The sequence below is a fragment of the Vulpes vulpes genome, chromosome 12, assembly GCF_048418805.1.
Source record: "Vulpes vulpes isolate BD-2025 chromosome 12, VulVul3, whole genome shotgun sequence".
NCBI classification, from domain to species: domain Eukaryota; kingdom Metazoa; phylum Chordata; class Mammalia; order Carnivora; family Canidae; genus Vulpes; species Vulpes vulpes.
In genome coordinates this window covers 189,131,158-189,141,562 of record NC_132791.1, presented here as the reverse complement: position 1 = coordinate 189,141,562, position 10,405 = coordinate 189,131,158, and positions in this window count along the sequence as shown.

Sequence of the window (10,405 nt, the reverse complement as noted above, 5' to 3'; positions counted from 1 at the left end):
TGTACTCAAATGTACAAAGCAATGAGTCTTATTGAAGCGTGACATATTAGGTGGGGACAGGTCAAGCTACAACAAAAACAAGACTCCAAAATACGTGGTTAAACAAGATGAGAGACTATTTATCGAGATGCAGGTAGACCATATTAGAGGGGTGGGTATTCAGGGCAGCTCTGTGGTTCTACTCTATGAAGTCATCTGCCAAAAGTTCTGTTTGTTATTTCTCCAGCATCCTATATGATGTTATTATCATTCTTCTGGTCATTTCTGGCTCCTTCGACTCCAGATAAATGTTCTATCCCATCGGAGAAGGGAACAAGAAGTACAAAACAAGCCGTTTCCTTTTAAAAGAGTGACATGAAAGTTGAGAACTGATCACTTCTGCTCAGGTTCTGCTTCCAAGGACTCACTCTCCAGCACATACCTAGCTGTGAAAATGGCCTAATAAAATTGAAGCGAGTGAGAGGAGAGTAGATACCACAGGGGTTGCTGATGGGAAGAATCAGCAGCACCAGCCACAGGCGGGTTTCATGGTGCATTGATCCAGTGGCTCACATGTGTCAACTGTGTCCTTTTGATCTTTTCTACTATCACCAATGTGTCAGTTTCCCCTTATGCCAGTTCTCCTCCCTGTTCTGGTGGAAGAAAGCCAGAGATGCTCCAACTTCCCAGATATTCAGGAGCATAAAGGACAATCCTTTTCCTAGGATTTTCTATTTGGAGTGATTTAAACTTACCCAGAAGTCCTTTAGCAGACTCACAGGGTCATACACGCCCACTGATGGATCCACAAAGGGAATCAGAGCACTGTTATTATTTAGAACAGTCAGTATTAACTGCTGAGTGGAGAGTAGTAGGTCATGACCCTGAAGCCACAGAGATAAGAGGTTGATGTCTGACAAAACCTGGAGTTCTGATTTCAAGGAAGAAATGGGAGGATGGATAGAAAGTAACCACTGCTCCCTGTGCAACTAGATCTAGATGGTGAGACCAATGAAAGTACAGATTTCCAGCTTAAAGTGGCTCCAGGAATCTTATAATCACCTTCCTCCACCATTCCCCTCCAAACAAATAAAGAAATTAAGGTACAGATAGTTTAAAGGACTTATGCAAAGTCGTATGGCAAACAAATGGTTGAACTGTAGAATTTAATTCTTCCAGAAAACCCCAAACAAGCAAATGTGCATATAAATAAACAAAGCAACCCATTTTTCAACATGTTTATGTTGATAAAGCAACAGCTATATACGTTTGTACACATGAATGAACAGCGAGAATTCATTGTAAAACTCGCTCAGAGGGCCCTTGAAGATAGCACTGTCTATAAGTCGCAATTTTCCACTTCTACTCTTCAAGGAAAGTGAATTCTCTTCCTCTCTCTGACTTCCGTCAGGTCCAGACATTTGAAAGGTACGGCGATTTAAATCAGGCAGTGTTGGTTCTGCAGTTATCATGTAACTGGCTCAGTATAGAAGAACAAAGGTGGAGGGTGGGAGGGGAGAAAATGTGGGAGACAAGAATTCTACATGAGGAAAATGAAGCCAGAAAGTCAGTATAGATGCTGGAGAAACACGAGGGGTCAGAAGAGATATTATGGACCTTAGTGTACAAAATATCTATGAAGTAGGTGCGTTTAGATTCCCGGTTTGCACAGTTCCGTAAGAAGAGACTGCCTGTCAGAACAGAGGTGTCGCCGCGGAGTGCTCGGTGCGACAAGGACAAAGACGGGGGACCCTAAGACGGAGAGCTGTGAGAGGAAAGGACTGTGCAAGCTGGAACTCTAAACCCATCTACTTCTTAAATACTTTCTGTAGCAAGAAGAATGCAGACTCATTCTCATCTCAAATCAAACAAGAATGGTGACTGAGTGGCCCTAGGAGATGAACCAGAGAGCCCCACAGTGGTACACAGAGATCCCACTGGGCTCAGACGAGCCTGTGCCTCAGTCCTCTCCAATTTCAACTGTGAGCTGCTCTCTGAAGAGTGAGGGAGACCTTTAGGGGATTTTTAGCAGGGGATGAAAATTAGATCATTAGGAAAAAAAAAAAAGATGAATTGGACATGTGTGTGGATGAAAAAGTAGAAGGTGGAAAGAAAGGAGTTAATGAAACCAACTGAGGAACCACGTGGTAACCAGGAGGCAAGGTTTTGTTCTATTTTGTTTCTTTTTAGTGAAGATCTAGAGGACTCGAGGACTCTCACAGGCACAGGGGAAAATAGAACACAAAGGAGAAAATCCTTAAAAAGGGGGAGGTAGCAGGTCACAAGATATCTCCTGAGGTCAAAATCTGAAGAGACGTATGGACACATTTCAGGTCAATTTAAGTACCTAGAGCTTTCAAAAACTGCAGTAAGCCACCTCCTCGGGCAGCAGCCCCTCCATCCCTGAAGGGCATCAACCTGGGGTGGAAGGAGACCTGGAAAAAGAAGTATTATCCTAACTTCTGTGTCCAGTGTGGTTGGGCAGAAAGATAACCAAAATCCTTCATGTCAATCATGCAACTATTTCGTGACTATATTCTGGAAACGTCCTTAGATGGAAGAGCCTAATAAACACAGAGAAAATATTGACAAGAATCTGGAAGAAACTCCGTGTAGGTTACTGAACTTGAGAGAGAGGGAGGAAAGGAGAGAAGGAGAGAGCGCGGGAATACAAGTAGATGTAACGTGTGTATTTACAATCCATGGTTTTCAATTGAGGACTTTTTTTTTTCTTCCATCGGGGTCATTGATTAATCCCTGGAGGCATTTTTGCCTTTCACAACTGGGGGGGGGGTGTTACATCTGAGAGGGAGAGACAGAGAGCCCAGCCCGCACGCCGGAGGAAAGGAGCGGTGCTGTCTGGCCCAGGAGGTCGATGGGGAGAAACCCTATTTTAGATGAAAAGGTACACAGCCTCTCCCTCGCTTTCCTATCTGGTTTGCAATTCTGTGTGCTGTTGGTCATGTATTGTGCTGATTTACTGATACACGTGCAAGGGATGCCAGGAGCTGGGTGATTTCCCTAGTGCGTGCCGTAAGGAAAGCATCAGAAATAAAATGTGTCTAAGAGATTAGAATAAGTCTGCATTCTTCTCGCTGTGAATGACTTCTTATTCTGTTTCATTATTAAAATGGGCCGCTCTTCTCGGAGGCGTAGCATTACTTAGTGTGACATCTCATTTAAAATTGTCCTTGAGAACTGCGGATAATCATATTGTACGTGGCTTCATAATTTGACTCGGAAGCTGAAAACCAACCACGTTTGTTAAGCACTTTATTTGAAATTGGTTAATGTGTGGAAAAAGTCATAAATTAGAGTGACACCTCTCAAAAAGGCCTATTTAAATCGCACCACAAGGAAACCGTGCCTTAAGTCCAACAGCAAATTTGTCATTAATATAAAACTTGCCGACTATTCCGCGAGGAGGACTTTCCTACTGTGGACGCTGTCAAACACCTGGCAATGACTGTGTGGCAAAGGAGGGGCTCTCCCTGTGGTGCAGTCATTAGAAGAGACCTTAGAGATAGCCCAGTTTTGTTTTTTTTATTTTTTTTTAATAATAAATTTATTTTTTTATTGGTGTTCAATTTGTCAACAAAGATGAATGGATAAAGAAGCTGTGGTCTATGTATACACTGGAATATTCCTCAGCCATTAGAAACGACAAATACCCACCATTTGCTTCGACGTGGATGGAACTGGAGGGTATTGTGCTGAGTGAAATATAAAATAGGTAATGCATAAATATTAAAAATAGGGAAAATATAAAATATATAATATAAAATATAGGGAAAGGGATTGCCCAGTTTTAAATGAGGAACTAGAGCTCAGAGAAATGGAGTCTTAAGGCTCCTATTGGGTATCAGCAGTCTCCTGGTGGACTCGAACCTGGGTATTCTGATTCCCAGCCTGCTGCTGCTCCCAGGACTTCAGGGGATCTCCGTTCCAGAGGAGAACCCAAGCTTCAAGGGGTTGTCTGATGCAGAGTCCCCCCAACATGGCATTTGTAGTCACTGGAGCTGAATGATGCTGAAGAAAGAAAAAAAATGCCATGACCCAATAAGACTGGGAAATATCACATGCTCTACCTCAAGGGTACATTTGCTTCAGAATTGCTCATGAAAGGGATCTAAATTCATTGTAGTCAAAAGCATAGTTAACTTAAAAGACTTTCAACTTTGCCTATCGTGAATTGACTATGGGATTATGAATTCATTGATCGTTAGCTAGTGTCCCGTGGTCCACAGCTTCATGCAAAACACGAAAACTGGCCAAATTCCATCATGGTTAATGTTTTAAACCTGGTCCCTCTGTCTGAAGTGACTTCCCTCCTTTCCCTGCAAGATCTCACATTGAGGCATATCCTCCGAGAAGCTTCCCTGATCTCCTGGGCTGGGCGACAGTTCTCTACGTTGAAGTATCCCGTGAAAATATCTTCTACAGGACACTTCACAGTGTAATTTGTAATTGTGTTTTCTACGCCACTAAGGAGTGTGGTCCTTGAATGGTTTTTCATTCCCAGCTTATTAATAGTGTTAATACTAAAGCAGATCCTTAATGAACGCAACCTTAGTAAACAAAATCTGTAGTTTCTCTTCTAATAGCTTTAAAAAAGAACATGCCAAGGCTTCCTTGCAAATCTAATCTTTCCTTTCATAAAATATTTCATCCTATTTTATTTAGATTTTTCTATTATCCTGTCAAGGTCATGTTCAATTAATTGCACCATAGAATTGTCATTGATGTCGTTCATAATATACATCAATACATGCACTTACACACGGGAGCACACGGTGGACTGGGACAGAAGAGGCGATGCTATTCATGGGTTCCTACACTTGCTCAGGCTCGGTGTATCGCTGATAAGTACGTGGAGCTCAGAAGAATGGTAATTGGCATTGTTGACGGAAAGTCTACTTCGTGCCAAGCAGTATCCAGACATTTACAGATGTTTACCCTGGTCTTGCCTCTATCTTAAAAGGCAGCTAGACACGTGGTGAAGAACAAGTTCTTTGAGTTTGGATCTTCGCTTTGAATTTTTGACCTTCGAATTTACATTCTGTCATTGATATTCTTAAACATCAGTGCACTCATTAATAATAAAATGGTAATAATATCATCAAAGGGTTGTCATAGAAATTAAATTAGTGCCTTAAAAATTCTAGTACATAGAAGAGTTCCAGCATTCATTGAATATTTGTTGTCCCTTTTTCATTATTATTGTTATCTAGAGAATTTAAAGCCAGTCAAAATTCTGTCTCTCTCGTCCTTTATATTTGAGCTGAACAAATCGATGTTCAGTTAATTATGTATTTTGAGAATATTCTACTTAATGGCCAAAATAACAGGAATTAGAGGAGTGGTTTGGTTATGTTTAATTTTACTAACCTGTTTCTCATTCTTTTCATGAAGCAGGGATCTGTTTAAATTTTGTCAAATTTATGGTTCCTTGAAAAGATAGGTGTTCCGAACTCATCTGCCTCCGCCTGTGAGCCCCTAGCACCGATCACTCTAATCCCGTAGAGCTTTGACAGGCTTACGGGCTAAGAATGAAATGATCGAGGAGAGATGGGTGGATATGCTCAATGGTGTAAACACAGGGATAAGGGAAAGCAATGTGGTTCTGCCTTAAACGTGATAAATTTCAGCAGCGAGGCTTCAAATTTATTATTTTTAATTCTTTCCAGACTGATTTAAAGTAACTTCCTTTCTGAGAGGTGTGTTCTGCTGTTTCCCCTGTAGCAGCAATGGACTGAGTGGCTCATGTACGACGACACTACATTGAACACTACGATGTGGGGTATGAACCAGCTCCGGGACCTTGCACCTGGCCAGTGCCCCACCACACACACAGGGCAGGTGGGCAGTGACTCCCCCCCTTGCCTCACTTCTGTGTGTGGTGGTGTTTGAATGCACAAGTGTGTGAACACGTGGGTTTATCAGACGCTTTGCACTGTGGCTCTCGCTCTTGAGCTTGGATTTCTCCTTTTGCCCCTTGGCTCTCTCTGTGGATTTAGCTTGTTCTCAGTCAGAATGCTGTTGTGTAAAATGCTCGTGCCCAGCACTAGGTTCGGCCTCGCTCTAGTCCCGCACAACACAAGGGTGTTCTGAAGGATCACCCAGCCAATCCGTTGTACTTCTCTGGCGCAGTACTCCAGCATGGCAAGGCATAGGTGCAAATCAATTATAGTTTTAAAGACCTCTCTGAACAATTTAACAACTCCCCCTGGAAGCCGGGTTCCGTATTTAACTGTCTTCCCTGCTATCACAAACCTTCTTATCTCTAGTTTCAGGCTTTTTTGTTGCCTCTAATGCCTCTCTGCCACCCTTCAAGGGAATATGGGAGAAATTAAGTAAAAGAGGCAGTATCCTATCGTAAGGCGGATCCCTAGGAGTGGCTTGTGGATTAGTAGCAGCCCATCTGGGAACTTATTAGAAATGCAAATTTTTGACTTGCTCCCTTACCCCCACCCCCAGACCCACTGAATCAGAAACTTGGGCCTCACACTGTGTCCTGTAGAAAAGCTCGCTGGTTGATTCTGAGGCCTGCTAAAACCTTAGAAACACTGGTGTCGTGGTTCCAAGTACAGACTCCTCATTCACATAGACCAGCCCCTCTGATTTCTAGCCGTGTGCCGTGGAGAGATATTAAACAACTCTGTACTGCTGGTTTCTCATGCAAAATGCAGATAATAATGGAATCGACATTATAGGATTGTGAAGTATAAATAATTAATATAGGTAATGCACTCAGAAAGGTGTTTGCCACAGAGGAGAGTGTCTGATAATGATAATTATAGCAAAGACCAAGAGCAAGCATTGACAAGAGGTTTCAAACGTTAGGGAGGTAAATGAAATGCTAGTATTCCTGAAATCTGTTCAAATGTTCACATTATGGTTAGTATTTGCAGTAATCTGCTCTATTGTGCTTTCTGCCTCTAATGAGAGACATGGTTTGCTTTTTTAGTTGTCAGGTAGACCTGCTGCCTCATTTCAAGTGAAAGTTAGAAGGAGAAAGGAGTGCGTTTTTTGGGGGTGAGTGTGTTTTTTTAATAAATATTAATCTGTCTTAGAAATGGAAAGTATAACTAGAGTAATTGAGGGCTGGGTGTTATGGAGTCAAAGCGTCTACTGTTGGAAGAGCCCCAGAGATCAGCTACTGTCATTACCTGACAAACACATGACTTTCCTCAGAAATATTTCCAACTAGGCTTTGTCACCCAGCACATCTTTAGTGAGGGGAGTTTCTCCACCTCACAAAGCCGAGTGTCACTCATTGGACCTTTTATTTTATTATTTATTTATTTTATTATTTTAAAAGATTTTATTTATTTATTCATGAGAAACACACACACACACACAGAGAGAGAGAGAGAGAGGCAGAGACACAGGCAGAGGGAGAAGCAGGCTCCACGCAGGGAACCCGACCTGGGACTCAATCCTGGGACCCCGGGGTCACCTGAGCTGAAGGCAGACGCTCAACCACTGAGCCACCCAGGTGCTCCCACTCATTGGACCTTTTGGATTGTCAGAACACATGGAAACACCCATTCCCTTTAGTCTGTGTCCCTTTATGGGCGATCTGCAGGACAAAGTACTATCGATTAAGCCCCAAGATTGTGCGATGATTACAAGGGAGACAAAGACCAGCATGTCAATCTTGGGGGTGTGTCCTAAGGATTCAGTGAGAAGACACCCGCAGAGCACCACGTGCTGACATACTGCTCGATAAGTGTTGTCGCTCTGAAGAGACACTTCTGCAAAAGAGTAGGCTGATCCATGAGACCAAAAGTGCATGCTTCTGTGAGGCAGATGTGGCAGGCATGATTTTAATATGGGAGACAACACATGGTGCCAGTAGGGAGTATGCCTGGAGGGATCTAGGTCAAAGAAAAAGTTGGTAACGACCAGCGTGTGTTTCATAGCTACAATAGGTTTGTTTGCTGGCAGCCCTTGCCTTGACAGCTCTCATCGCTCTTTACGACATTGTCTTATTTTGGGTAATATTAGAATGTGATTTCCAAGTTTGCCTGCTTATTTAATCTTTCCTACTCCTTGATATAGTTCTTCCTACTTGTGTTTGCAAGTGTTTGGATGTCACCCTTTTGTTAATTAACTCCTTTATTTTTTCTGTCTCCTTTTTGTGTACTCTGCAGGTTTCCTTTTTTTTTTTTTTTTTTTTTTTTTTGGTTTCCTAGTGACAGCTTCCTTTCAATTCCTCTTCTCTGTTTGCCTTTCTTGAGAAGAAGCCAGTGTCAAAATGTTAGCTCAGTCGGGTTTCCCATTACCGGCTCTGCAAGTCCCCAGGCCCCTCCTGTATTTAGCAGTCTAGGAGCTATTATAGCCCAGACATCATTTTCAAATTGTCATGTAAATACATTCACAAGGCTCAAGAAAATAGGAAAAATACAAACACCTGTGAAATGATGATTGCTGCTGCCCACTCTGTGTTAGAGATACCCGTATTACTACACTGGAAGCTGATACAGCTATGCTGTAACTGTGAAATTAATTATCAGCTAGTAGGGTTAAGGACTTAAGGTGTGAAAATTGCTGGTTGACAGAAGCCGTGGCTCCATTACTTCTTAAAACTGAAGGAGATAAAGTGAACTAGTCTCAAAACCTTCAGTTTATTAGTCTGTTAACAAATACCCCTGGTGGGAGCCTGTAGGGAAGAACTAGGAAAGTAACAACAGCAACAGCCGCACAGTAAACATGAAATAGGCAACTTCTACGCTGTGGTATCTTCTTGGACCCTCAGTGTTTTTAAACAGATGCCTGGGCATTAATTGCCAGGTAATCATTTATCAGAAAACGAATTAAGTTGGGTGAGATGGAAATACGTGCTCTACCTCACAGCGTGACTTTGGGGGAATTGGCCTTTCCCAGCTGTGCGGTCCTGGTGGAATTCAACAGACTCATCTTCCCAGCTCAGCAATCGGTACCAGCAGGACATCTGACCGAAGAAACATGAATGAGAAACTACTTTTCAAAAATCTTCGGATACTTGATAAAATTATGTTCTATTCTGAGTTGAAAGCTGTTAAGATGTTTGGCTTAGAGTTGTCAGCAGTCATCTTTCTTCCTGGCGGATGTCTCTTTCCAAAGAGAAGCCAATAGAGAGAGGGAAACAGAGACGACGCTAGGAGAGAAAACACAGGTCCCCTGAGAAAATGGTCGAGCCTTTGGGCTCCAGCCACACGTAAGCCAGCTTTGTCTCCTGACTTGAAAGTTTCATGAGCCAATAAATTCATTTTTATTTGAGGTCTCTCAGCTGGGTTTCTGACCCTTGCTACCAAATACTTCTGACTAATATAGAAGTCCAATTAAGAACTCTCAATTCAGGGGATCCCTGGGTAGCTCAGCGGTTCGGCGCCTGCCTTCAGCCCAGGGCATGATCCTGGAGACCCGTGATCGAGTCCCATGTCGGGCTCCCTGCATGGAGCCTGCTTCTCCCTCTGCCTATGTCTCTGCCTGTGTCTCTCATGAATAAATAAAATCTTTTTTTTTTAAGAGTTCTCAATTCCAAGGCAAGCTATTCTTCAAGTGCCTAAATATGATAGACCTGTAACAAGCATTGGGGTACAAAGACATCTGACACACACCTTGACTTCGATGACCTGTTCCTCTTATTGCAAATATAGGGCATATTATACAAACAGACCTCTAGTGTACTGGAGGGTAAAAATAATGATTAAATAAGGAAAAGGAAATATATACTACCAAGAGATCTGAGGAAACTTATGTTAGCGAGCGGAAGCTAGGAAATAAAACCATGACAGTATTCTTTTACAGATTCAAGAAGCTTCATAAGTTAGTTTAAGGATCTCTTCAAGGGGAACTAGAGTTTCACTTAAATGAACCGAGACATTGGGACGACAGAGAACTGAAATATCAGTTGTAATGACTTGGATTAGAGGCAGGCACCGTGATAATTATGGTGGAAATTATACTTTACATTTTCTGGCTATCGACAGACTTCTTGATATTGCCCACCCCTCAGTCTGCCCCATCTTCATCAACCTTGGGAACTCCTATTGTATCCAAAACTGCTTTTCCACATACTCTTTTCTCTGAAACCTTCACAGAGTGAATTTTTGGTCTGAACATTTAGCTGTTTACAGAATTTTGATGCACATATATTCCTGCCCTCAAGGAGTCTATACTATATGTGCAGTTTCCTGATTTGCATTGAGTCTCCTCCTGTTTTTTATTTGGGACACATGTCTTACTTGGGACTATTCCATCCTATACAAGTTACTGTGTGCAGTTGTTAACCTTAGCATTTTTAATGGGTTGTGATAGTTTTCACATATAGTGAATGAGCCAGTATATATTTGTCTTTTTGTGGGGTGTTCATGTAAGAGATGTTGTCTCTTTGACTTTAACTAAAGAGGAGAAACCTAACCTTTCCTTTTGGTGTTAT